General features: G+C 45.1%; 1 protein-coding gene across 2 annotated transcripts in view; it reads left to right on the plus strand.

Annotated features, from left to right (window-relative positions):
* The first annotated feature begins 4,936 nt into the window (after positions 1–4,936).
* The window catches only part of SLC38A1 (solute carrier family 38 member 1), a 68,477-nt gene continuing 48,420 nt past the window's right edge, over positions 4,937–24,993 (plus strand). For both annotated transcript variants that reach the window (XM_073327992.1, XM_073327993.1), the window contains exon 1: positions 4,937–5,591. The gene's annotated coding sequence lies outside the window, so the exon portion shown is untranslated. The remainder of the gene's footprint in view (positions 5,592–24,993) is intronic.

Raw genomic sequence — 24,993 nt, forward strand, 5'->3', positions numbered from 1 at the left:
AAAACGATTTTTGCAGTTCCACATGAACTTGTAGTGGTGAAGCTGAACATAAAATTAAGAAAGTGAAAGTGGTGAACTGACACTTCTGTGACAGCTATCTGCAATATGGATATTCATCTACGGGGAACCATCTTGCCATCTTCCACAATGTTCCATGTGTGGGGAGAAACTCTCAAACCATGCCATCGTGCCAAGTAAGTTAAAATGACACTTTACAAGCAAACATTCATTCCTTGCCAAGAAGGACATCATTTTTTTTAAGCGTCTGAGGGATCAGAATGAAAAGCAAGTCTGACTGATGATAGACTGTGCAACTGTTTCTGACAAAGCACTGGAAGCAAGCGACGTGGTTGCTGAGTTTGTAACAAAGGCAAAAAAGCCACCTACAATCTTAGAAACATTAATTTTACCAGCATGAATAGAAATCATGAGAGTAACATTAGGTGCACTCAAAGTCAATGAAATTGAAAAACTTCCCCTTTCAGATTCAGTGCTAGGCTTGGATCTCAGACTTGGAGTTTGGCACTTCCAAAGCTATACAAAAAAGAAGTACCTCAAAGATGAAAAGGTAATATCATAAGTCTTGATACATAATAATATTGTTAGTTTATGTTTCTCGATTGGTACAATTTTTGTATTATTTGTTGTTTATCATATAATAAAATTTGGTGTCTTGTTGGTGTGCATGTGTGAATTGACTGAAAATACTTGTCACAGTGAATGGCAAGAGCAGTAAACAGCTGAAACTGAGGCGATAAGAGGATGAGTTCATTTGGAGACAATTTTGGTGGTGTTCCTTAAAATAATTAAAGGTATCAAGGTGTGCTCTGGCAGAGAAAAGGTTGGGAACCACTGATGTAAGGTATCATATACAAACTGGTAACATGCTGGTCCTGAAAATCATTGTGTGGTGTATATACAGTGTATACACAAAGACTTATAAATATGTGCTAAAATTATGTTTCTAAAATGTGTTTGGCAAGCAATACATAAGGCCAGTCTGTCCTAGACAAAGAGATGTGTATTTACTTGTCTGACCAGCCTGGCCATCAGCCAGAGAACAAGGAAGGTATATTTACATAAAACATAAACAAAGCCATCAAACTAACAAGTGGAGAAGTTTACTGTCTCGATGGGGGATGAAGACTGCACCCCCAGGAAGCCTTCCTGCCTCTTGAAGCAGAGTCAATGAATTTTGGGAAGACAGAAGGAGAGAGAAAAGGCCATTTTGGCACCCATCACTGGGGGAACTAAAGAGGCCAGAGCTCTTGAAATCAAAGAACATTACTTGGCTCCTTCAACCAAGGGGGTGAAGTCTCTGGAAACTGACAATGATTGAAAAACCTGCGTAGTCAAAGATTATAACTGACTGAAATTAAGTTTTAGTATTAGAAATGTATTTTTACGTTAGTTTGCTTGTAACCCTTTCTGTCTTTATTCCTTATACTTGGTATCACTTAAATCTATGCCTTTTTGATTAATAAGCTTGCTTTACTTTTAATAATAACCAATACATTGCTGTGATTGAAATAAGAATGTTTTTCAAACCACAATTACATTAATGAGCTGCTGTTTACTGTCTCTTTATAGGAGCAGTAAACAACTTATGTCAGTGTTCAGAAAAGAAGCTGGACACTGCAGGGAAATGCTTCTAGGGAATTTGGGAGTTAGAGTTCACTATTTCTTACCTGCAAGACTAGGTTTGGACTGCAAGAGTCCTGATGAGTTTGCCAGTAAGGCAGACAAGTTGGTGTGTCAAGGAGTTGTCACATAGCTCAGCAGTAGCAAAATTTTCATTTGCTGAGGTTGAGGCGTAATATAGTAACTCACAATTCTGGGAACTCCAGCAGGTCATCACAGTAGTGAGTGAGGTTACTCACATAAGGGCTTCTAGACTGCCCCCTTGTTTTGTGACTTTGAGCAAGCCACTTATTCTCTAACCTCAGTTTCCCTATCTGTAAAATGGGGACCATAATGTGTATCTGCCTCAGAGGATACTGTGAGGCTTAATTAGTGAATGTTTGTAAAGCACATTGCAGAGGTAAAGTAGTAAGTGTTATTTTTAATTTATATAAAGTAGTTTGGGCCCCATTGATGAAAAATGTTACATGCATACAAAATATTATTATTTTAAAGCCACAGTCCTGCAAGTTTGACAGCCACCATCTTAGCTGACACACACAGGGTTAAACTGGGGACCTCCAGAACTAAAAGCATGAGGTGCTACAGCCTGAGCTAAAGAGCCAAAGCCTCTGTTGCTGTAATAACAATGAGGAGTCCTTGTGGCACCTTAGAGACTAACCAATTTATTTGGGCATAAGCTTTCATAGAACCCACTTCATCAGATGCATGGAGTGGAAAATACAGGAGCAGGTATAAATACATGAAAAGATGTGAGTTGCCTTACCAAGTGTCAAGTCAGTCTAATGAGACAATTCAATTGACAGCAGGATACCAGAGGAGGAAAAATAACTTTTGAAGTGGTAACGAGAGTGGCCCATTTCAGACAGTTGACAAGAAGGTGTGAATAACGGTAGGGAGAAATTAGTATTGGGGAAATTTGGTTTAGGTTTTGTAATGACCCAACCACTCCCAGTCTTTATTCAGGCCTAATCTGATGGCATCCAGTTTGCAAATTAATTCCTGTTCTGCAGTTTCACGCTGGAGTCTGTTTTTGAAGTTTTTTTGTTGAAGGATTACCACTTCTAGGTCTGTTATTGAGTGACCAGGGAGACTGAAGTGTTCTCCTACCGGTGTTTGAATGTTATGGTTCCTGATGTCAGATTTGTGTCCATTTATTCTTTTGCGTAGAAACTGTCCAGTTTGGCCAATGTATATGGCAGAGGGACATTGCAGGCACATGACGGCATATATCACAATGGTAGATGTGCAGGTGAATGAGCCCCTGATGGTGTGGCTGATGTAGTTAGGTCCTATCATGGTGTCCCTTGAATAGATATGTGGACAGAGTTGGCACTGGGGTTTGTTGCAGGGTTTGGTTCCTAGGTTGGTGTTTTTGTTGGGTGGTGTGTAGTTGCTGGTGAGTATTTGCTTCAGGTTGGGGGGCTGTCCGTAAGCGAGGACTGGCCTGTCCCTCAAGGTCTGTGAGAGTGAGGGACCATCCTTCAGGATAGGTTGTAGATCCTTGACAATGAGCTGGAGAGGTTTTAGTTGGGGGCTGTAAGTGACGGCTAGTGGCATTCTGTTATTTTCTTTGTTGGGCCTGTCTTGTAGTAGGTGACTTCTGGTTACCCATCTGGCTCTGTCAATTTGTTTCTTCACTTCACCAGGTAGTTGTAAGAATGCTTGATAGAGATCCTGTTGGTGTTTGTCTCTGTCTGAGGGATCGGAGCAAATGCAGTTGTATCTTAGAGCTTGGCTGTAGACAATGGGTCGTGTGATGTGGTCTGGATGAAAGCTGGAGGCATGTAGGTAAGTATAGCGGTCAGCAGATTTCCAGTATAGGGTGGTGTTTATGTGACCATCGCTTATTAGCACTGTATTGTCTAAGAAGTGGACCTCTTGTGTGGACTGGTCCAGGCTGAGGTTGATAGTGGGGTAGAAATTGTTGAAATTGTATTTATACCTGCTCCTGTATTTTCCACTCCATGCATCTGATGAAGTGGGTTCTAACCCATGAAAACTTATGCCCAAATAAATTTGTTAATCTCTAAAGTGCCATTAGGACTCCTCATTGCTTTTGCTGATACAGGCTAACACAGCTGCCCCTCTGAAACCTGTAGCTGCAATAACTCAGATCCTCTGTGGAACATCACAGCAGGCAGTGGAGATGGACCTGTAATGTGAATGGGTTACATATGAACAATCTTACACATAAGCTTAACTTCCAGCCTGTGAGTGGCCACACTGAAATCAATGGGACTACATGCCTAAAGGTATGCATGGTTGCAGTGAATATAGGATCTGGATCTAAATTTGTTAATGGTGATGAAATTTTATTTCTGCTTTATTCCTTAAATTCCTTTTCAGGCTGAGAAACTACTGAAATGAGCGGATACAATAGTTTATAAACAGCATCTGTGAGGTATCCAAGTATGTCATGCCAATTGTATATTTAATATACATATTATTTCTCCTAAATGTGTTAGCATTTCAAGAAAAAGGGAAACTTTTAGTATGTACTTTGGTAGAATGAGTTGGGAAATTGGTTTCAGCACATGTTGAATTTTCTGTAGCTATTTTGGGGATTTGAAACTAATCTTTATATAAATTAGTTTCTTCTTGCAGGAAGGGGTTCCTCTTGAAAGAAAACTGTCACAGCACCAAAAATTCAAGAAAAGCAAAGAAAGCATAAAACATAGGGAAGAAGAGCTTTCACTTAAGATGTCACTTTGCAGGGAAGAAGAGCTTTCACTTAAGATGTTACTTTGCAGTTAGTATTTACTGAAGAGCTAGGTCAATGAACCAGATAACATACACAGATTAAATGCTCTCCCACTTCTCTGTATTAGAAATTAGTATGAACATTTGGATATGAACAGTATTACAATTTATTACTCAATGCACTCTCTTATTTTGTAGAAGCCAATAAAAACACTGATGGAATCATGGAGATTTCCTTTATCTCTGTGTATCATCCCTGGGTGTACAGTGGGATCAATTCTATAGTGGAGCAGGAAGGGCTACAATTATTAAGTCCCAAGATATGGAAACCAGACAAAGGGTTTGTCTGTTTTTCAGAACACGACTGGGTGCTACTGTAGCAAGGACAGTGGGCTACATCTCTAGGCTAAGCCACAGAGCCCACCTGCGGGTGCAGCCCTACAAGCACAGATCCAGCCCATATACTCACTCCTTGTTGCAGCGGTAGACAAAGGCAGCCTGAATTCGCTCCAAGGCCCGGCTGTTCCTCCCATCACCATCATCCTCCCACAATGCAGTTCCACCTGTGTCATCGTTCCCCCCTGGAGGGGTGGGGCTGGCGGGTGGGCTCTCTCTGCCTCTAAGACCTGCAGCCGCTGGCGGCAATTATCACCGCCCGGGGGCTGGGAGCGCACAGACACAAAAGCTGCCTCTCGTTGGGACAGCACACCGCTGCGGCTCTCTTGGCGTGGCCCCTGGGGCAGGCCAGGAGATGCTCTGGGCTCGGCCCGCAGCACCTCGCAGGAGGCGGCGGTAGCTGCCTCTGAGCCGCAGTGACGTGCGCACAAAGGGGGAGAGGAGCCGGAGCCCTCGCTCCTGTCTGAAGCCGGCTGGACTCCAGAGGGGCCGGGTTTTTAATACGATGAATACAGACACACGCAGCTCGGCCGCGTGGGTGGGTTATTTGGTGCGTGGCTCGTAGCTCTGAGGCAAGCTGCTCAGCAGTGCTACAGCCCATAGGGGGAAGAAGAGGAGGAAGCGGCTTTCTCTGGTCCACGCTGCAGCTGAAGGTCGCGTCTAAGCATCTCCCGCCCGCTCCGCTTGCCCGCCTCGCTGCGAGGAGAAGGCGCCGCTTTGACCCTTCCTCCCGAGCGGGGCACAACCCACGGGGCCTTCTCCGCACGCGGCGGAGCCCGCGGCGGCCAGCGCCTGCCACGGAGGACAGCGGCGGGGACACCTTGAAGGCGAAGCCCACCCTGGCTGCGGAGGTGAGATGCGCGGCTGCGGCGCGCACTGCTCGGCGGGTAGGGGTGGGCCCCAGACTCGGAACGATCCCGATAAAACCGGGACACGTGGGGTCGCCCTATCTGAGGATGGCTGGGACTCCGGGCCCTGCGGTGGGGGAGCTCGCCGGTGGCGCCGCAGCCGAGGGGAGCCCCTGCGGACCGGGCGAAGCAGCGTGGTCCCCGGTCTGCCGCGCGCGGGTGGCGGGGCTGGGTTTTGCTGCGGCCCGTGGCGGGGCTGGTGGCGGGCAGGGAGTAAAGAGGAGCACGTTTCCCACCCCGCGGCTCTCCCCAGGATGTCTGAACCGGCGGGCGGGAGGCGAACGTGCCGCGGGCACATTTCGCGCTCACTCTCCGTTTCCTTTCCGTTCCCGCCCGCGGGTCGGGCTGTAGCTTTTAAATGAAAAGAACTACAATGGGGAGAAGAGATGCAGTCCGGGGGAGGGGCCCTTTGGGGAGAGACATCCTTCGTCCCTCACGGTCACTGCACAAAGGCTGCCCCCCCCCATGGCCCTTGCCCGCACCCCCACCCGCTTTAATCTGTAATTTGACTTCTGATTTCAGTTTCTATCGCTCCCGCCAACATTTGAAAGCTATAAATAGGGACATTGGGTAGTAAAATAGGGATACATCTTTTAACTCTTATTGAAATTCATTGGGCTAGGGGAGATTTGGGAGCAGAAACATAAACAGAGTATTCTCCTGAAAAGCAGAGACATCTCTGTCTGGACAGGGACAGTTGGATTGTGAGTATTTGCATTTTAATTCTGCCAGATGTTCATTTTGAATGAAATGTTGGGACGGGAGGGGTTGATTTTATCTTTTGGTTACAGCCACTGCAGTCGTGTATAATGCCCTGGTAGGGTTGCTGCTTTAACAGTAAACCAGACTTTGTGTTTGTTTTTAAATATGGCCATTGATTAATAACCCTGCTGGTAGATTGCAGCAGTAACATTTTAAAATTAAGTCGTGGGGGGAAAACGAGTATCTATCATCTGGGGAAGAAACTAAAAATATGATGTGAATGTGTGTGTGTCTGGTAGATCTGAAACACACTCATATGCATAAATCAAACCCCACAATTACTGGCTTTTTGTCTAATCCTGCATTTCAATCATGCCCAATAGTCTCATTCAGTTCAGTGAGAGTTTTGTGTAGGCAAGAAATGTAGGCTGAGCCCACTATATGTAAATAAATCTAGTACCTTTGCTTTCATCACCATTAAAAGGGAGAAGCTTAGTTGGTATTGTTTTGGGCTGTTTTGTTGGCCTAGTTTCTCTTATCCCATAATTGGTTTCCTCTAGACCAAAGGTTTTTGTTCCATTTGTTTTTAAAGTTGAGGTTGTAAATTAAAGCAAACTGTAATTATAATTTATCACCTTCATGAAAAAAGAGAGGTGGCATATATAAAACCCTGTGCTTTGTTTATCTGATATTAGAAGGACAACTGAAATAAAATCCATCCTTTCCAGCTGCTAGCATGATGGTCATACAGTATGAACCTGCCAGATATAATTAGATTATTCAATTTCCCACTGTCCTCATATTGCTCTTAGGCATTTCTACTAACCTATATTTCAGAATATAGTGACTGCTGCTATATGGTGCTCATTCATTTTTTGTGAGGGGTAGTATTACTTGAAAGGCAACATAAAATGAACCTATCATTATTCTGAAGTTAAAGCACTGGTCAGAATGAGAGACACCCTTAATTAATCCTTTTAACTCAGAAGTGTTTTTTAATTTAACAAATGTTTTTGCAAAAAGAACATTGTACTATAAATCCAAACTTTTACCAATTTCAAAACAATCTGGGAAGCTGTGTCATCTGTCAATGAAAAATAAATAAGTAATAATCAAAAGGGATCAGATTCAGACCTGGGGCTTGTTCCTCTCACTAAAATCGAATGAGAGAACTTCATTACATCTCAGGAATCACTTCAGTTGGAGCAATGGACCCTTGATGTAAAGTGGTGCAGTTCCACTAAGTAGTTCTGATTTGACTCAAACACTTTCTGTGTAAAAACATGTGAGAAAGGAACACTCACCCGAACCATTACACACCAAGGAGGGTGGCTGAAACCAGTACATTTTCTGTCCTGTACAGTGGACCAGTTTTGGTATGGATGGGACAAAGGGGACTCTCAAGACTGAATAGTGCTCGGGGATCTGTGGGTAGCCAAAGGCAAGACCCCATGAACCCCTAAGAAGAAGTGCAGAAAACCATCATCCCACGTGCCTCTCAGAACCCTTTCTCCTGGATGTCATAGAGCATGGAGGATGATCTGTGCTTTATTACCTAATCCTATTTTTTACAAGGACATTAATGCACATAGGAGGAGGACCAGGTCATTTAGAGAGGTTGCTCCTTGACTCCTCCATTCTGTGTCCTTGCCACTCCCCTTTTTTCCCCACTTCTTTTTCCCATAGGGAAAAGTGGTGACTGAGCAGAGAGTGGGATTGTCCTGTGTTACCACATTTTCACCTCATTTTTGCAGTTCTAAGGTGGTTTTGCTCATTCCTTCACAGGAGAAGCTAGCATATAAGCCTAAGTAAACATAATCTTTTAAAATATACATTATGCAGGAAAACATTATTTTAAGTAAAAAGTGTTTTAATTTATTTTTAAGGGACTCTCTTTCACATGATTGATCTTCAGTCCTGTTTACATAAAGTAGTATTGTGAACCAAAGAATCAGTTGGAAAGCAAACATAATGGATGGAAAGCAAATTTGGTCTGTTGCGTAGGGTTGCAAGGCATCTGGTTTTCAACCGGAACACCAGGTCGAAAAGAGCCCCCAGCAGCTCTGGTCAGCTCTGCTGACCAGGCTGCTAAAAGTCTGGTCAGCAGGGCTAAGGCAAGCTCCTTGCCTGCCCTGGCTTTGTGTGGCTCCCGGAAGTGGCAGGCACATTTGGCTCCTAGGTGCAGAGGTGGCCATGGGGGCTCTGCACACTGCCCCCGCCCCAAGCGCAAGTGCTGGCTCCACAGCTCCCATTGGCTAGGAACTATGGCCAATGGGAGCTGCAGGGGTGGCGCCTGCAGGCGCAGGCAGTGCACAGAGCCCCTTGGCCCTTCCACCTTGGAGCCGGACATGCCAGCTGCTTCCAGGAGCCTCCTGAGGTAAGCACCTTCTGGCCAGAGCTTTCTCTCCAAACTCCGTCCTGCACCCCAACTCCCTGCCCCAGCCCTGAGCCCCCTCCCACACCCAAACTTCCTCCTGGAGCCCGCATACCATACTGCACCCTAAACCCCAGCCCTGAGCCCCCTCCAGCACCCCAAACTCCTCAGCCAGAGTCCAGGGCCCACACCCCCAACCAGAGCTCGCACCCCAGCCCCCTGCCCCAGCCCAGAGTTCCCTTCCACATTCTGAACCCCTCGGCTCCAGCCCAGAGCCCCCTCTTACACCTCAAACCCCTCATCCCCAGCCCCACCCCAGGGCCCAGACCCCCAGCTGGAGCCCACACCCTGCCCCAGCCCTGAGCCCCCTCCCACACTCCAAAATTCCTCGGCCCCAGCCCAGAGCCTGCACCCCCAGTCAGACCCCTCACCTCCTCCCACACCCCAACCCCCTGCCCCAGTCCAGTGAAAATGAGTGAGGGTGGGGGAGAGCAAGTGACAGAGGGAGGGGGGATGGAGTGAGCAGGGGCGGGGTCTCAGAGAAGGGCCTGGGGGCAGGGGCGGGGCAAGGGTGTTTGGTTTTGTGCAATTAGAAAGTTGACAACCCTACTGTTGGGTCAGCTAGTAGAACCCTCTGTGGTGTGGAAAGATTTAAATATTCTAAATCTAAATGAAAAGCTAAAGTTACATTTTCTTACATATCTTGTATTATTATAATCTAAATCCAATACAAGAAGTTTGAACAGCTGATCTTCTTTGTGATGATCTTTTCATTTTCAAAATGCCTTCCAGGCATTTTCCAATTAACCCTCACACTATCTCTGTGAGATCGGCATATAAAAATTATTTTTCCTATATTACAGATGAGGAAACTGATAGAAAGAAGATACAGGTGTACTACAAAAAGAAAACAAAAAATTGAATTAAGAACAGATTTCTGTGCAGACAGATCCTTACTAAAGAATCTATCAGCACATTTAGCAGCAAATTAAATTTTAAATAACCTTTTCCCCTTTGTGAATCCTCTTGGTACTTACTTCATGTTTTATTGGTGGTATTCCACAATTTATCATTCTGTAATTTCACAATTATTATGGAATCCATGGTTTGAAATGAGATTTTAGAGATTTGTGAGGTTGCATTCTGAGATCTCTTCAGCAAAATGGAAATATTAAGAGGATTTCACAGGAAACAATAATGAGAAAAAAGTTAAAATGTATTTCTGTGCTGAATGCTCCTTATAGCTTGATTGCTGAGGGCTCAGAACTAATCTGTACCTAAATCTGTTTTCCCTTTTTTGATTTATCTTTCAATGAGTTGCCTCAGGCCAAGCCGTAAGTCAGTGAGAGAGTCAGAAATAGACCTTGGTGATTTTTTAGTTACCGTCCTGTGCTCAAATCTGCAGACCATGGTTTCTCAGTTTGGTGAGGGAAGGTTGCAACCAGACTTCAGGGAGTCATGACCATCCTCCTTTTCTTTATTGCTGGATGAAAAGGAGGCATCCCAAAAATTACGGAGCAGGGGAACCTGAAAGTTTTTCCTGTTGTAACACAAGGTCACAATATGGCAAAGGTTGAGAACCACTTCACTAGTCATAGAGTTTAGGCACAGAAAGGACCACCAGATCACCTAATCTGACCTGTATATCACAAGCTACCTACACCACCAGCACCCCCACACTAAACACAACAACTGAAATTAGACCAAGGTATTACAGTCCATGGGAGTCTAGACGATTATGTGACACAGGCAAAGAATAGTCTCTATACCTCTGTTCCTCATTATAGCATCTCTTTCCAAACTTCGTTATCATGTCCTCCATACACACAATTTAAAACTCATTGTTTCATTATTTATATCCTTGGACTCTTACTGGTCATATTGCTGTTCCTTTCAAAGAACACCCAAAGGTATGGGCAAAAGGAAAAACACATATCACATCTCAAGTCTTTTTGTACAGGAAGCAATTTGTGTGAAACTCAAGCTCTGGATTCTGATAGCTTTAGTAAACTTCACAGAGGAATTCTTCACAAGATTACCAACCATATCTATGAACAGAAAAGTGAATCAAATTTCAGCTTTCAAGCAAATTATCTTGAGTTCTGTAGTTAAAACTACTAATTGTATCTTAGAGGTTTAATGTCCTATCACAACACTAAAGGACAATTTGATTACTGGGAACTCCACAATGAATCTGTGCAAGACCATGTGACTGTGAAGAAAGTCCTGTCCAGAGGTGAAAGCACACAAGCCACTCAGCTGCAAATACCTCTCAAATACCTCGCCTGCTTCTCAGGAAGTAGGCTCTGAGGTCACCATTTTGAATTATGTTATTTGAGGAAGAACTGTCAGTTAAAGGAGTATTTCAGTGAATGATGCCACAGCATCAAGCAATCACTTTTATCTCTTGCTGTGGTGACATTAATGCCAAAAGTGCCACTTTCAGGAGAGGTATTTTCTGAAATACATAATTTAGAAGAACCACCAGAGCTGGTTCATGCTTCTATTGGGTAGTGAGATACAATGGGACTGTTTACATTGGGTTTTGTTTTTCCAAATACCTAGACTTTTCAGAAGAGTTAAACCCATCTCTAGTGTTATGATATTTAGACAATCCAGGAAACTGGAGTTGCAGGGATTCTGTTAGAAGACAGTAAAGAAAATGGCTTGAATTCTTTGCCTGACAGGTTTTGACAGTCTGTGAGATTCTCAATATCCTTGAGAAAAAGAAGGGCATATCCACTCATGCTCATCTGTCAATCCTACTTTTAAAATCTGACAAATTATAATCCTTTTCTATAATTTTCAAGGCAATGGTGTTCTTCTGTGAGCAGCAAAGTGTAAGCAAATTATCCGTAATAGGTTTTTCAAGATATGTCATGGGTTGTCTAAAGACAAAGGCAAGCTTCCAGTCCAATCACATAGAGACTTCAGGATACAAGTCAGAGGATATGTCTACACTACGAAATTAGATCGAATTTATAGAAGTCAGTTTTTTAGAAATCGTTTTTGTATAGTCGATTGTGTGTGTCCCCACACAAAATGCTCTAAGTGCATTAAGTGCATTAACTCAGCGGAGTGCTTTCAGAGTACCGAGACTAGCGTCGACTTCTGGAGCGTTGCACTGTGGGTAGCTTTCCCACAATCTCCGCCGCCCATTGGAATTCTGGGTTGAGATCCCAATGCCTAGTGGAGCAAAAACATTGTCACGGGTGGTTCTGGGTACATGTTGTCAGGCCCTCCCTCCTTCCCTCCCTCCGTGAAAGCAACGGCAGATAATCGTTTTGTGCCTTTTTTCCTGGGTTACCTGTGCAGACGCCATACCACGGCAAGCATGGAGCCCGCTCAGCACACTGTCACCGTACATCTCCTGAGTGCTGGCAGACGCGGTCCAGCATTGCTACACAGCAGCAGCTCATTGCCTTGTGGCAGCAGACGGTGCAATAGACCTGATAACCATCATCTTCATGTCCTAGGTGCTCTTGGACGCCTTGGTAAGGTCGGTCAGGAGCACCTGGGCAGACATGGGCACAGGGACTGAAATACGAGTGACTCGACCAGGTCATTCTCTTTAGTCCTACCGACAGTCCTATTGCACCATCTTCTGGCAAGCAGCCAGGAGATGAGAATGGCTAGTAGTCCTATTGCACCGTCTTCTGACGAGCAGCCAGGAGATGAGGATGGCTAGCAGTCCTACTGCACCGTCTGCTGCCAGCCAAAGATGTAAAAGGTAGATGGAGTGGATCAAAACAAGAAATAGACCAGATTTGTTTTGTATTCATTTGCTCCCCCCATCCCTTCTCTTCCTCCCTCTGTGAAATCAATGCCCGACAATCGTTTTGGTGAGGTCTGTCAGGGGCACCTTGAAAAGTTTAATGGAGACTCAGTCCTGCCTGGAATATGGGGGGAAGGGATAGCTCAGTGGGTTGAACAATGGCCTGCTAAACCCCAGATTTTGAGTTCAATCCTTGAGGGGGCCATTCTGTGTGACAGTTGTTTTTGTTTCTCCTTGATGTAAAGCCACCCCTTTTGTTGATTTTATTTCCCTATAAGCCAACCCTGTAAGCCATGTCATCAGTCTCCCCTCCCTCCATCAGACCAACGGCAGACAATCGTTCTGCGCCTTTTTTCCTTGCAGATGCCATACCACGCCAAGCATGGAGCACGCTTAGATCACTTTGGCAATTAGGAGCACATTAAACACCACGTGCATTATCCAGCAGTATATGCAGCATCAGAACCTGCCAAAGCGAAACCGGGCGAGTAGGCAACATCAGTGCGGTGACAAGAGTGATGAGGACATGGACACAGACTTCTCTCAAAGCACGGGCCCTGGCAATGTGGGCATCATGGTGCTAATGGGGCAGGTTCATACCGTGGAACGCCAAATCTGGGCCTGGGAAACAAGCACAGACTGGTGGAACCGCATAGTGTTGCAGGTCTGGGACGATTACCAGTGGCTGTGAAAGTTTCGCATGCGTAAGGGCACTTTCATGGAACTTTGTGACTTGCTTTCCCCTGCCCTGAAGCACCAGAATACCAAGATGAGAGCAGCCCTCACAATTGAGAAGCGAGTGGCGATAGCCCTTTGGAAGTTTGCAACGCCAGACAGCTACCGGTCAGTTGGGAATCAATTTGGAGTGTGCAAATTTACTGTGGGGGCTGCTGTGATGCAAATAGCCAACACAATCAAAGATCTGCTGATATCAAGGGTAGTGATTCTGGGAAATGTGCAGGTCATAGTGGATGACTTTGCTGCAATGGGATTCCCTAACTGTGGTGGGGCCATAGACGGAACCCATATCCCTATCTTGGCACCGGAGCACCAAGCCGGAGAGTACATAAACCACAAGGGGTACTTTTCAATGGTTCTGCAAGCACTGGTGGATCACACGGGACGTTTCACCAACATCAGCATGGGATGGCCGGGAAAGGTACATGATGCTCGCATCTTCAGGAACTCTGGTCTGTTTCAAAAGCTGCAGGAAGGGACTTTATTCCCAGACCAGAAAATAACCGTTGGGGGTGTTGAAATGCCAATAGTTATCCTTGGGGACCCAGCCTACCCCTTAATGCCATGGCTCATGAAGTCATACACAGGCACCCTGGACAGTAGTCAGGAGCTGTTCAACTACAGGCTGAGCAAGTGCAGAATGATGGTAGAATGTGCATTTGGATGTTTAAAAGTGTGCTGGCGCAGTTTACTGACTCGCTTTGACCTCAGCGAAACCAATATTCCCATTGACAGGTTTCAGAGTAACAGCCGTGTTAGTCTGTATTCGCAAAGAGAAAAGGAGTACTTGTGGCACCTTAGAGACTAACCAATTTATTTGAGCATACGCTTTCGTGAGCTACAGCTCACTTCATCGGATGCATACTGTGGAAATTATAGAAGATCTTTTTATACACACAAAGCATAAAAAAATGGGTGTTTACTACTACAAAAGGTTTTCTCTCCCCTCACCCCACTCTCCTGCTGGTAATAGCTTATCTAAAGTGATCACTCTCCTTACAATGTGTATGCTAATCAAGTTGGGCCATTTCCAGCACAAATCCAGGGTTTAACAAGAATGTCTGGGGGGGGGCGGGGTGCTGGAAATGGCCCACCTTGATTATCATACACATTGTAAGGAGAGTGATCACTTTAGATAAGCTATTACCAATAGGAGAGTGGGTTGGGGGGGCGGGGGACGGACCTGGATTTGTGCTGGAAATGGCCCAATTTGATTATCATACACATTGTAAGGAGAGTGATCACTTTAGATAAGCTATTACCAGCAGGAGAGTGGGGTGAGGGGAGAGAAAACCTTTTGTAGTGGTAAACACCCATTTTTTCATGCTTTGTGTGTATAAAAAGATCTTCTATACTTTCCACAGTATGCATCCGATGAAGTGAGCTGTAGCTCACGAAACCTTATGCTCAAATAAATTGGTTAGTCTCTAAGGTGCCACAAGTACTCCTTTTCTTTTTGCGAATATTCCATTGTTATTACTGCTTGCTGTGCGCTCCACAATATCTGTGAGAGTAAGGGGGAGACGTTTATGGCGGGGTTGGAGGTTGAGGCAAATCGCCTGGCCGCTGGTTATGCGCAGCCAGACTCCAGGGCGGTTAGAAGAGCACAGGAAGGCGCGGTGTACATCAGAGAAGCTTTGAAGACCAGTTTCATGATTGGCCAGGCTACGGTGTGAAAGTTCTGTTGGTATCTTCTTGATGAAAACCAGCCCCCGGGTTCACTCTATTTTCCTGTAAGCTAACCACCCTCCCCTCCCCCCTTCTATAACCGCTTGCAGAGGCAATAAAGTCATTGTTGCTTCACATTCATGCATTCTTTATTAATTCATCACACAAATAGGGGGATAACTGTCAAGGTAGCCCAGGAGGGGTGGTGGAGGAGGGAGGCACCGCGTGGGGTGGTGGAGGAGGGAAGGACAAGGCCACACAGCACTTTTAAACTTTAAAACTTACTGAATGCCAGCCTTCTGTTGCTTGGGCAATCCCCTGGGGTAGAGTGGCTGGGTGGCCGGAGGCCCCCCCACCGCGTTCTTGGGTGAAGAGGCTATGGAACTTGGGGAGGAGGGCGGTTGGTTACACAGGGGCTGTAGCGGCGGTCTGTGCTCCAACTTCCTTTCCTGCAGCTCAACCACACACTGGAGCATATTAGTTTGATCCTCCAGAAGGCTCAGCATTGAATCCTGCCTCCTTTCATCATGCTGCCGCCACCTATCATCTGCAGCCCGCCACTTACTCTCTTCAGCCCGCCACCTCTCCTTGCGTTCATTTTGTGCTTTCCTGCACTGTGACATTGTCTGCCTCCATGCATTCGTCTGTGCTCTATCAGTGTGGGAGGACAGCATGAGCTCAGAGAACATTTCATCACGAGTGCGTTTTTTTTTCTTTCTAATCTTCACTAGCCTCTGGGAAGGAGAAGATCCTGTGATCATTGAAACACATGCAGCTAGTGGAGAAAAAAAAAGGGACAGCGGTATTTAAAAAGACACATTTTATAAAACAGTGGCTACACACTTTCAGGGTAAACCTTGCTGTTAACATTACATACATAGCACATGTGCTTTCATTACAAGGTTGCATTTTGCCTCCCCCCACCGCGTGGCTACCCCCTCAACCCTCCCCCCTCCCATGGCTAACATTGGGGAACATTTCTGTTCAGCCACAGGCAAACAGCCCAGCAGGAACGGGCACCTCTGAGTGTCCCTTGAAGAAAAGCACCCTATTTCAACCAGGTGACCATGAGTGATACCTCACTCTCCTGAGGATAACACAGAGAGATAAAGAATGGATGTTGTTTGAACGCCAGCAAACATACACTGCAATGCTTTGTTCTACAATGATTCCCGAGTACGTGTTACTGGCCTGGAGTGGTAAAGTGTCCTACCATGGAGGATGCAATAAGGCTGCCCTCCCCAGAAACCTTTTGCAAAGGCTTTGAGAGTACATCCAGGAGAGCCGCGAATGCCAGGGCAAATTAATCCTTTCACATGCTTGCTTTTAAACCATGTATAGTATTTTAAAAGGTACACTCACCGGAGGTCCCTTCTCCACCTGCCGGGTCCAGGAGGCAGCCTTGGGTGGGTTTTGGGGGGGTACTGGCTCCAGTTCCAGGGTGAGAAACAGTTCCTGGCTGTCAGGAAAACCGGTTTCTCTGCTTGCTTGCTGTGAGCTATCTACAACCTCCTCATCATCATCTTCCTCATCCCCAAAACCTGCTTCCGTGTTGCCTCCCTCTCCATTGAAGGAGTCAAAGCACACAATTGGGGTAGTGGTGGCTGAACCCCCTAAAATGGCATGCAGCTCATCATAGGAGCGGCATGTTTGGGGCTCTGACCCGGAGCTGCTGTTTGCCTCTCTGGTTTTCTTGCCTCAGCTCCTTCAGTTTCACGCGGCACTGCTTCGGGTCCCTGTTATGGCCTCTGTCCTTCATGCCCTGGGAGATTTTGACAAAGGTTTTGGCATTTCGAAAACTGGAACGGAGTTCTGATAGCACGGATTCCTCTTCCCATACAGCAATCCCGTACCTCCCATTCGGTCCATGCTGGAGCTCTTTTGCGATTCTGGGACTCCATCATGGTCACCTCTGCTGATGAATTCTGCATGGCCACCTCTGCTGATTAGCTCTGCACTCACCTGCAGCTTGCCACGCTGGCCAAACAGGAAATGAGATTCAAAAGTTCACGGGCCTTTTCCTGTCTACCTGGCCAGTGCATCTGAGTTGAGAGTCCTGTCACAATGGAGCACTCTGGGATAGCTCCTGGAGGCCAATACCGTCGAATTGCATCCACACTACCCCAAATTTGACCCGGCAAGGCCGATTTCAGCGCTAATCCCCTTGTCGGGGGTGGAGTAAAGAAATCGATTTTAAGAGCCCTTTAAGTCGAAAAAACGGGCTTCGTCGAATGGACGGGTGTAGGGTTAAATTGATTTAATGCTGCTAAATTTGACCTCAACTCCTAGTGTAGACCAGGGCTTACTCTCAGGGGCAATTACACCACAGAGGATTGTTTTATTCAGCAGGGTGGAAGAGTGCTATGTGAAGGGAAGAAATCTTATTTCTTGGGCTAATTTTCTTTTTTCTTTTTAATTTTCATTAGTACCAATTAGAACACTGCTTTACTTTTTTTGGAGGTTAGGCATGGAGTGGGAACATAGGTAATGGCTGGAATTGGGAATTGGAATTGCTTAGTTACCAATCAGATTATTGTTCATATCTTTGAGAGTTAAGAAAAAGGCCAGGTCTACACTAGACATTTATGCCAGTTTAGCAATGTTGATTAGCTATGTGAGTTTTGGATATTTTTATGCTAGCTAAAGTCCTAGTGTGGATGCAGCTATAGCAGCATAAAAGTATTTTGCCAGTATTTCACTCTCCAAACCAGTATAAGATATATCAGCAAAAACACTTTTTTGCTGATATAAGCCATGTCTAACCTAGGAAGATTTTGCTAGTATAACTGTACTGGGATTGCTATACCACCAGCAAAATTTTTAAGCATAGACTAGTCTTATGTTTCCTTGGTTATTAAACAAGGAAGTTCTGGAGTTTGCTTGGGAGAATAATAACACTTTGCCCTTATATAGCATCTTTCAACTGTGGATTGCAAAGCACTTTACAAAGCTGAATAAGTGTTAGTATTATCCTCATTTTACAGATAGAGATACTAAGGATTAGATAGTTGTCACTTGCCCAAAGACTCACAATGAGTTAATGGCAGTCAGGCCAAGAATACAGGTCTCGAGACTTCCAGTTCTTATCTGTCCTCTAGAGTCCATAGTGCCTCATAACTCTTGTTTGAAAATTCATGTATTTGTTTGTTTTGATGAAAGAAATAGCCCCTCGTCTGAGTTGGAATGAATGACTCTATTTCTGTTGAGTTATTTTGTTGATGTTAATGTGAATTTTTATATACTTAAGAATGAACTTCTTGATGAGATACTGTGGTCTTATAAGCATTATGGCCCCAATCCTGCAAGTTACAGCATGGGGTGGACCCTGCACCCATGGGGACCGCCATAAGGTGCAAGTATATGCCCACATACACAGTGTTGCAGGATTAGGGTCTCTGGGTGAAATTCTGACCCCTCTGAAGTCAATTGATTTCATTGGGGCCAGAATTTCACCCTATATTGTTAAACCAATTTTCCATATAATCTAAATATTCATTTTAAAAAGGTTCGCGGCTTTTTCATTACTAAGAGAACCTTCACAAATCAGTCAATGCACTTCTGCCCTGTTAGTCCTGATTTGCAGCTCTTTAGCTCAACACTAGCAGAAGCAAGGAATGTGAGCTTTACCTCAGTGATCTGTGAATTCTGTTCCCCAGCACTCTGTTCATCTCAGTGAAGTTTTAATTTCATCACTTAGTTGGGATTACTAAATGCTAACTTTCTAAAGCACAGGCAATGTAAAGGCAATTCTGCAAATGCTTCAGTGGGACTACTCAGGGTACTGTGGTCTGTGCTGGTTAACTAGTATTTGCAGAACAGACCTTAAGGTCATGTCTGCATGAGAATGTTGCACCAATTTAATTTAAATCCGTTTTTAAATTGATTTTAGTCAAACTTGGGCAAACCTTTGTGTGGACACTTTTCACTTTCAAGATCTTCGTGGCCTATCCCTACCCTACTTGTCATCTCTCATTCAGGATCAGTAGGTTGACTCCTTCCTCCAGTAGGCCCATGGAATAAGGATGTCAACCTCCAATGTCCACTTGTCAAACTTTCAAACAAGCATCTTTGTGCTTTCTCCTATGCTGCTCCACCCACAAATGTCCCTGTAAACATCTGCAAAGCACTTCACTGTTCTCCTTCAAATCCCTACTTAAACATTCTTCTTTGCCATGATGTCTACCAAAACTCACAATGGTTAGACTTCTGTTGTGCTGAGACCAATGTCTATCATGCTTACCAATATTGACTCATTGGTCCCTTGACTTCCCCGTCTGTCTCCATCTGTTGCCTCTGATTTTATCCTTAGGGTATGTCTACACTGGCAGAGTTACATCACCGGCAGTTACAGCGCCATTCAGAGAGCGCTGAAGGGAAACCGCTATTGTGTGTTCACACTGTCAGCTGCCTGCGCAATAGCGTGTTCACACTTGTGGCACTTGCAGTGATATTCGGAGCGGTGCACACTGGGCAGCTATCCCACAGAGCATCTCTTCCTCTTCTGCCGCTAAGAGTTGTGGGAAGGTGGAGGGGGTCACGGGGCATCCTGGATCCTGTCCCAATACCCCATAATGCATTGCTTTGCATTCCAACAATCCTTGTTCTTCCATTTGCATTTGGCACCATCTTTCAATGGTTTGTGTACTGCACGCTCTGCCTCTTCAGTCTACAGGAATGGATCCCGCACTGTTGACCAATATGCTGCTCGCTCTCACTAACACGTCATGAGTGGCAGTGGAGTTATTCCTTAAACCACAAAGGCAAGGGGAGTGCGATATTGATCTCGCCACGCGTACTAGCTACGACATGAGATTGCTTGTGGCATTCACGGAGGTGCTTACCACAGTGGAACACCGCTTTTGGGCTTGGGAAACAAGCACTGAGTAGTGGGATCACATAGTCATGCATGTCTGGGATGAAGAGCAGTGGCTGCAGAACTTTCGAATGAGGAAAGCCACATTCATGGGACTGTGTGTTGAGCTCACCCCAGCAACTACAGCACAAGGACACGAGAATGAGAGTTGCCCTGTCGCTGGAGAAGTGCATGGCGATTGCACTGTGGAAGCTGGCTACTTCAGACTGCTACCAATCGGTCGCTAACCAGTTCGGAGCAGGAAAGTCGACCATTTGACTTGTGTTGACGGAAGTGTGCAGGGCCATTAATTGCATCCTGCTCCGAAAGACCGTGACTCTGGGCAACGTGCATGAGATTGTGGATGGCTTTGCACAAATGGGCTTCCCTAACTGCAGAGGGGCGATAGATGGCATGCATATTCCAATTCTGGCATCAAACCACCTAGCCACCGAGTACATTAATCGGAAGGGGTATTTCTCTATGGTTCTCCAGGTGCTTGTAGATCACTGTGCATGTTTCATGGGTATTAACGCAGGCTGGTCAGGAAAGGTGCATGACACATGCATCTTTCGGAAAACTGGCCTGTTCAGGAAGCTGCAAGCTGCAAGTAGGAATTTTCTTCCTGGACCAGATGATCACCGTAGGGGGAAGTCGATCCTGGGAGACCCTGCCTACCCCTTAATGCCATGGCTTATGAAGCCATTCACAGGGCATGTCATAAATATAAAGGAAAGGGTAACCACCTTTCTGTATACAGTGCTATAAAATCCCTCCTGGCCAGAGGCAAAACCCTTTCACCTGTAAAGGGTAAGGAGGTAAGGTAACCTCACTGGCAACTGACCCAAAATGACCAATGAGGGGACAAGGTACTTTCAAATCTGGAGGGGATGGAACAGTTCTGTCTGTCTGTGTGATGCTTTTACCGGGAACAGATCAGAAATGCAAGCCTTCCAACTCCTGTTAAGTTAGTAAGTAATCTAGCTAGAAAATGCGTTAGATTTTCTTTTGTTTAATGGCTTGTAAAATAAGCTGTGCTGGATGGAATGTATATTCCTGTTTTTGTATCTTTTTGTAATTTAAGGTTTTGCCTAGAGGGATTCTCTATGTTTTGAATCTGATTACCCTATAAGGTATTTACCATCCTGATTTTACAGAGGTGATTCTTTTACTTTTTCTTTAATTAAAATTCTTCTTTTAAGAACCTGATTGATTTTTCACTGTTCTTAAGAGCCAAGGGTTTGGGTCTGTGTTCACCTGTACCAATTGGTGAGGATTATTATCAAGCCTTCCCCAGGAAAGGGGGTGTAGAACTTGGGGGGGGGGGGATATTTTGGGGGAAGACGTCTCCAAGTGGTCTCTTTCCCTGTTCTTTGTTTAAAACGCTTGGTGGTGGCAGCATACTGTTCAAGGACAAGGCAAAGTTTGTACCTTGGGGAAGTTTTTAACCTAAGCTGGTAAAAATAAGCTTAGAGGGTCTTTCATGCAGTTCCCCACATCTGTACCCTAGAGTTCAGAGTGGGGAAGGAACCTTGACAGGGCACCTTGACAGCAGCAAGGAGCGGTTCAACAAAAGGCTGAGTAAGTGCAGAATGACTGTTGAGTGTGCTTTTGGCTGTTTAAAGGCCCACTGACACTGCCTATATGGGAGGCTGGACCTGGCCGATGACAATATTCCTATGCTTATAGCTGTGTGCTGTATGGTCCATAAGGTTTGTGAAGGGAAGGGTGAAAGCTTCACTCAGGGCTGGACCTCTGCGGCTCAGCGCCTGGACGCTTAATTTGAACAGCCAGAGACCAGGATTATTAGAGGGGCACAGCACAGGGCCATAAGGATCAGGGATGCCTTGAGGTAACAATTTGAAGCTGAAAGCCACTAATATTTGTTGCTATGCTCAGGAGTGCAGTGCTTGTAATGCTAGGAGGTGATTGTGATTGGTGCAGATAATGCACTGTGAAGGTTTAAGAAAATTGCCTGTTGCTTTGCAGGGCTCTGTTTGCTTTCAATTAATGGAATAAAGATTGCTTTCAAACCAAAACAATTCTTTTATTAAAAATCAACAACCGGAGGAGAGAGACAACCAAAAAAACACATCAGCACTGAGGGGGATGGGGGAAGTGAGGGTCCCAGGAGGAGGTGGGATCTTGGGACGGTTAAAGATTTGTGTATGTCGACTTCTCATATCCAACCTTCTCCTTTGGAGTACAGTACAGTGGGTACTGTACTTCAGCAGGGCTAAACTGCAGAGGGAGGGGTGTTGAGTGCAGTGGGTAGTGAGAGTCCGCAGGGCTGGACTGTGATGGGGGAGGAGTGGAATGCAGTGGGTACAGACTGGAAACAGGAGGTTGATAAGAGTGTGTGTTGGGGCGAATGGGAAAGAGTTTAGCGACAGCGGCTGCAGGGGAGGGTGGGCGCGGAGCTGCTCGATTCGCAGTGCTAGCAGTGCCTGGAGTATGTCCGCTTAATGCTCCATAATGTTTAAGAGCCGCTCTGTGGCTTCATTCTGGCGCGCCATGTTCTCCTTTCGGTCCCTCTTCTCGCTGTCCCGCCACTCCTTCAATTTTTGTTTTTCGGCCGCGAAATGCATCATGACCTCACGCAGAAAGTCCTTTTTAGTTCTTCGTGACCACTTTCTAATTCTGCACAGCCTTTCAGCCGACAATAACAAAGAGGGAGGCTGGGCTCCCAAGGTCGTATCTGTGAAGCCAAAATGCAACATTTTACAGAAGCAGTATTGTTTGCAACACACATGGCCCCTTTCTGTCATGCATCGTGAAATCTGTCTGCAGGTATCATAATTCCTATGGCTGGAGTGCAGTTGGGACTGGACAGCCTCCTCTCCGCAAATGCTGATGAGGTCCAGTAGCTTGGTATTGCTCCAAGCAGGGGATCGCCTCGTGTATGGAGTAGGCATGGTCACCTGGAAAGATGCGCTGAGACCACTGCACACGTCACTGAGCAAACAGGAAGGGGACTTTCAAAATTCCCAAGGAATTTAAGGGGAGGGGATGACGGTAGATCACCTCAGGACAGGGCAGTAGAGTTCAAACTGATGACCGGAGAGGTGAGAACAGGCATTGTGGGACACCTCCCAGAGGCCAATCGTAGCGCTGTAATCGACCAGGGTGTCTACACTGGCACTGTGGCACTGTAGCCCTGGTGCACAAAGCTCTACGCCTCTTGTCGGGGTAGTTTTGTTACAATGCTGCAACTGTGCAGTTTCTGCGCACTAAGTGGCTTGGCAGTGTGTACACCTCAGGAGTTACAATGCAGAAAGATGCTTTACTGCACAGAAACTTGCAAGTGTAGACAGGTCCTTAGATTGTAAGTTCTTTGGGGCAGGACACTCTTTTTGTTCTCTTTTTGTACAGCTCCTAACACAGCGGGGCCCTGAGCCATTACTGGGGCTCCTACATGCTATGATAACCCAAACAATGAATAATAATAAATCCTTTTAAGAGTGGTTAATTTCATTTTAGCATAAACCTATTTCCAATCTATTTCAGCGAAACTGGAGCGAGAGGGGAAAAAAGAGCCTGTTTTAAACCAAAATAAAAGGGTCCACACATGGTTGTATGGGTTTAAGTAAATCACTTTAAATTCACACGTTAGGCTGTGACTGATGCAACTTTCTCACACAGATGGAAATTTATTGGCATATTTATAATAGAGGAAGGATGGTTCAGTGGTAAGAGCACCACCCTCAGATTTGCGAGATGCTGGTTCAATTCCCTGCTCCACCACTGACTTCATGGGTGACCACAGGCAAGTCACTTAGCCTCTCTGTACCTCAGTTCCTTATCTGTAAAATGGGAATAATAGTACTGCCTCAAAGGGGTGTTTTGAGGTTAAATCCATTAAGGAGTGTGAGGTGCTCAGGTACTGTGGTGGCAGGGGCCATCTATCTTTGATAGATACAAGTATAATTATAAGAGTGTCCACAGACTGAGTTATACCTGTGAAACTACAGAGATATAATTATGTTGGTATATTTCCCTGTGTAGACAGGCCTAAAAAAACAACTCAGCTGGAGTTGAGGTGCTTTCTTTCTAACTATTTTTAGGAGTGTGATTTTTTTTTTCAAATCTGAGATAGTTATACCAATACAGCCCGCAGCATGGAGGTGGTTATACTCATAAAAAGTTTTTCATACTGGTATAGCTTATTCCTCTTTCTGTATGGGAATAGCTATAAGTATGAAATTAGCTTGTACTGATATAACTTTTGGTCCACGCTGAGGGGTTTGTACTGCTTTAACTATTGAGTTGGTATACCAGAATAATTAAAGCAGTACAACTTTTGTGTGTAGATGCATTTAGGAGCCTAACTTTAGGCATCCATTTTTGAAACTTTTGGCTTTAGTCTTTTTTATCAGGAATTTTTATAGGTAGATCGTACTGTATTTATTAAGTAGCCCTAATTCATGTTTAAATTGTTTTTACTGTCATTGTACGTCATGGGATAAATGGGTCTTTCTTTAGAATTAGCAAAAGCCACTTCAGCTAGGCCTGTTTACTTTTTCAAGTGCTTTTTTTCAAGGAAATTTGTTTGAAATAGGGGGATTCCTTGTTTTTTTTTAATCTTAAACTTTGCTCTTGAAAATTCAAAAGGTGGATTTTCAAAACCCCAGGGATAAGAAAATTATCTGTCTAACGACACCTGTGAAACTCAATATAAGATTTTATTATACCTTTGAAGAGATTTTGAGAGATTATTTAAAGTGAAGCTGCCAACCTCTGCTAAGTGTTTTCAAATACAATGAGGATGTAGGGTAAGCAGCAGCCTTGGATTCTGTTTATTTGATATAGATAGGAGGCAGTAATAGTTGGACAGGAATTGAAATAGGGCCTCACATATTCATGTAGGGTCCTGCAAAAACTAGGGACAGCCCTGATTCCTTAGTTATGCCTGAATATTCTGAGGGTTGCTTTTTTTTTTTTTTTTTGAGGGAGCTCTGACGGCTTCAGAGATCCCGCCCCCAATATCCTCAGGTTAGTCTGGTATCGTCAGTAACCCTCTCATTACAGAAAAATTGCTGGGTTTAGAGAAGTTGCACAACATATCAGCCATTTACTGGAACTGTTTCTTAATGACACTTTATCTTCAAAAGCTTGTTGGGATGGTGGGGCAGTTGAGTTCCAGAGTTCTTTGATTCTCAAATACATATGGTCTTGGGGTGATGAATTGTAATCATAGAGGTGAAAGTATGGCCTTTCAAATTATCCACATTTCTGA

The sequence above is a fragment of the Lepidochelys kempii genome, chromosome 1, assembly GCF_965140265.1.
Source record: "Lepidochelys kempii isolate rLepKem1 chromosome 1, rLepKem1.hap2, whole genome shotgun sequence".
Taxonomy (NCBI): domain Eukaryota; kingdom Metazoa; phylum Chordata; order Testudines; family Cheloniidae; genus Lepidochelys; species Lepidochelys kempii.